Source organism: Rattus norvegicus, chromosome 1 (genome assembly GCF_021556685.1).
Source record: "Rattus norvegicus strain SHRSP/BbbUtx chromosome 1, alternate assembly SHRSP_T2T, whole genome shotgun sequence".
Classification (NCBI taxonomy): Eukaryota; Metazoa; Chordata; class Mammalia; order Rodentia; family Muridae; genus Rattus; species Rattus norvegicus.
Window position 1 is genome coordinate 238,508,628 of NC_141534.1, and position 4,465 is coordinate 238,513,092.

General features: G+C 41.0%; 1 pseudogene; it reads right to left on the reverse strand.

Moving 5' to 3' along the window:
* Positions 1-2,247: 2,247 nt before the first annotated feature.
* Ppid-ps2 (peptidylprolyl isomerase D, pseudogene 2) lies at positions 2,248-3,466 on the reverse strand (annotated as a pseudogene).
* Between the last annotated feature and the right edge of the window lie 999 nt (positions 3,467-4,465).

A 4,465-nucleotide genomic window follows, 5' to 3' on the forward strand; every position in this document is an offset into this window, starting at 1 on the left:
GATACAAAGCTGTGTGACCAATATACAGTGTGGCTGTCCCTAAAAACTGAGAGTAGAATCATTATATGACCCAGTAACTCCACTTTCATCTACATACCAAAAGGAACCTGAGGCAGGACTTGAACAGAAATTCATGCGCCTGTGTTTATAATGGGCTTATTCACAATGGCAAAACAAGACAACTCAAGGGATCACTAACAGATTGAGGATAAACAGTGAGGTACATACGTGTGACGGAATATTGCTTATATTGAGAAAGAAATCTGACATAGGCTTCAGTGTAGAAGAGCCTTGCCACTATGCTGGCAAGCTGCTGCGCCATCCACAAAATGATAAACACTGTATGTCTCTGCCTGGCTGAGGTTTCTATGTGAGTCAAACTCAGAACCAGAGAGAGTGCTTATCGCTGGGTCAGAGAAAGGAGGAAATGAGGGGTTCCAGTCAGTGGGTCCCATGTTTCACCTTTGCAGAATGAAAAATTCTCTGGAAATACATGATGGTGACGGTTGCAGAACAGTAAGAATATATTTAATGAAATGGAATTGCACACTCAAAATAGTTAAGATGCCAATTAAGAATTTTATTGCAATTTTAATAGAAAGGGTATTTTCAAAATTCATTATCCATTTGTTTGAAAATAATGTATTCATATTTGATCAGTGTCATTTGATCATTATATGATGCTGGACTACATGTTCTCTTAATTTAAAAAGTGAATTATTTACCTGAACATGTACTTGCCAGTGCATGTATGCATGCATGCATGCATGCATGTGTGCGTGTGTGCATGTGCGTGTGGGTGTGTGTGTATGTGTGTGTGTGTGTGTGCAGGAAAAGAGTGCCCCTCGTTTAGTGAACAATAAGTCACATCCCAGGTAGGTATAATGCCCTGGAACTGCTAAACTCAAGTGGGAAATTTGCATGGACTTCACCACTTGGGTCTTCTGAGAAGCATTTGAGCTGAGAGGTAATGAAATGGGGACATTTGAAGCAGAAGTAGAGACCTGTTGAAAATGCTTGAAATGGATAAATAAATAGTGCATTTGAGAAAATCATGTTTGACAAAAAGGGCAGGACAAAAAGCCAGACAGATAAGAAAGGGCCAGCTTGTGGGAAGTCTGGAGCACTCATCTAAGAAACTTGAGCTTCCATTCAGTATGAAATGGAAATCTCTCTCCTCTTTCTCCCTGTCTTCCTGTCTCTGTCTGTCTGTCTGTCTGTCTGCCCCCCCTCTCTCTGTGTGTGTGTGTGTGTGTGTGTGTGTGTGTGTGTGTGCCAGAGATCTATATTGGTTGCCCTCCTCAGTCACTCTCCTCCTCATTATTTCAAACTGAATCTCCTACTGAACCTGGAGCCTGTTAATTTGGCTAGACTACCTGTCTGGTAAGCCAAGAGCTCCTCTCATCTTCGCTCCTTACCATTTGGATCCCAGGCATAGGGCCCCGTGCTTGGCTTTTAAGTGGGTGTTTGGGATGCAAGCTCTGCTTATCATGCCTATGCTGCAGGCACTCCGCCTACTGAGCCTCTCCTTGGACTTAGCCATGTTGTTGGTTTTAACAGTTTAGTAGAGCCCTATGAACACTATTGCAGACATACACAGACCATACCGTGCTATAGACAGACACATATAAGAGCTTAATTAAAAGCTTTGAAAGTGTTCAAGTCATGACCTACTCAGGACTAAACTTAAGATGGTGACAGAGCAAATCAAAAGTACCAGAGTGTTAGAAAAGACTTAGCAGTTGTTACTACCTTGTAATTGATGTAAAGACAATACAAATTCTCAAACTATGAGACAAATGTTTCCGGAAGATTAGACAGAGTCTCCAGGACTCTGAATCTTATGTCCCCAACCTTTTCCGTGTTGCCATATGGGTGTTCTTCAGACACTCTAAATAAAAGTGCTCATTCTTGAGTTTATAAACTTATTCACTCCCAAGATTTCTGATTTTTAAAAGAAATAACACTTATGTTTCCCCTTATTAAAAAATGATATATATATATATATTTTTTATGTACATGCAAACATTTAGGAACATCATCACACTACCAAAAAAGCATAAAATATAATAAACCTTACTTTTAATACTATCCCAAAATTATTTTGACAAATATATTTCACAAATCTATTTATGGTCTCTAAACATATGACTATGTTTTTATTTTCACTGTAATTCGTAAGTTTATTAAGAAGGAACCGATGTCAGCACTGCTATGTAAACAATGACAAAGATCAAGGGAAACACATCAGGGATTATATAGACAGTAATATAGATTGTCCTTTATATAATCAGTGTATAATATAATCAATGCAAACATTTTTGCATACACTGCCTCCTCTTTATCTTTCTGTGCCTTTATCATTTGTTTGACTTTAAGCAATTCTGCTTGGATAGCTTTATCTCCTGGGCTATCTCCTGCTCCTTCTTAAGACCAGCCAATGCTTAATCACATTCTTTCAACCCTTGCCATCCTTGCGCTTTTCGGTATAGTGCTTCAGTGTTTGAAGGGTCCATTTCAAGAGCCTCCAAGCAACTGTCAATTGCCCCCTGTCAATTTGACATCTTTAATTCACAAGCACCAATATTCAGCCGCACAAAACTTAAGGCTCTAGGTTGCAGTCTGGATAGATCTGCTTTCTCAATAACAGCCTTTTAACTATCCACATGCCTTATAATCTTCGCATATTTTTTAATAGCCATCTCCCAGTTCTGAGACTTGAAAAAAGTATTTCCGATGTTTTTTAAGTCTTCAGATATTAATAAAATTTTATCTACATCCTTTAAGTCTATGTCTGCATCCTCAGGGAAATCTGGATGACTGTCACCAGAGCCGTCTTTGGGGAATGTTCCCCTGCCATGCCCTTCCTTCAGTTCTCCACATTCTGCAATAACACAGAGTTTGGCAGATTCTTCACCATTCACTTCTACATTTTCAAGCATCCTTGCCACACCTAGTCCTTTCATTACTTGACCAAATACCACATGCTTCCCATCCACATAAGGAGTTGGACCTGTTGTGATAAAGAACTGAGAACCATTTGTATTGGGGCCAGTATTTGCCATGCTCAGCAAACCCTCCCGATCATGCTTATAATGAAAATTCTCATCTTCAAATTTTTCACCACAAATACTTTCTCCACCTGTCCCATTCTGATTTGAGAAGTCTCCACCCTGAATCATAAATTTCTTAATAATTTGGTGGAAAGGACATTCTTTAAAATGCAGAGGTTTCCCAGCTGTCCATCCAGTGTCCTTTTCTCCTGTACACAATGCAGGAAAATTTTCTGCAGTTTTAGGAACAATATCTGCAAACAATTCTAAAGCAATTCGTCCAACTCGCGCCCCCACATGTCCACGTCAAAGAAGACTCACGGGTTCTTGGAATCGGAGGGCTTGGCTGCTGGGGATGGGTGGGGCGTCTTCACTGCAGGCGCTGGAAAGCAGGACACGAGTGCCTCATGCATGAGAGGGGCTCAAACTCTACCCATGACTACGTTTTAAATAAAAGCTAACATGAAACCTACGTGCAACTTTGAAACTCAGTTTTATAATTTGTACTAGGGACTACATCAAGGCCAGTTTCCATGTCAATCATTAGTCATGTGGGCTTGAAGAAACTCATCTTTTAGTTCTGTTTTCCTGAACTCCAAAATGGCTATGCTAATTCTCAGCTCATGTGACTGCCATAAGGCAGGATTCCTAAATTCTGCTACATGTTAGAGCTGCATGCAGAGCTTTTAAATTTTTCAAATTTTACTTACTTATTTAGTGTGTGTGTGTGTGTGTGTGTGTGTGTGTGTGTGTGTGTTTAGGGTGCATGCATGCATGTGTGCATGAGTGCAGAGGTAAGAGGATAACTTATAGGCATCAGAAGAGATTATCTCCCACCAAATGGGTCCCAGGGATCTCACTCAGGTTGTTGGGTGCAGCAGGAAGCACCTTATGCTGCAGAATCATTTCAGCAGCCTGATCTGGAGATCTTTTAATGTCATAAAGTACAGGCCATCTCTCGGGGTGTGTGGAGCGTTGGGGGAGGCATCGGTAATACTCGAGTTTCAAAAGTTACTGATCTATAGAAAGTCAGGAAACCATGTGTATAAAAATTATGTGAGCTAACATATTGCAAGCTGCTGGTGGGACTGGAGAGATGGCTCCATGGTTGAGAGCACCCATTGCTCCTGCAGAGGACCTGGGTTCAATTCAACCCACGTAGGAGCCCACGACCAACTTTAACTACAGTTTCAGGAGTCTGATACCCACTTCTAGCCAGTGTGAGCGCCAGGTACACTTATGGCGCACACACATAGGTGCAGTCAAAGCCCCTACACATAAAATAAAATAATAGCTGTTATGAAATGACCTACATATTAGCCTCCATGGTACCCTGAACGTCTCTTGTCCTGCTGCACTCCATCACCCGTAACCCTTTCATTCACCTTTTGTCACATCCTGTGCCGTTCCAT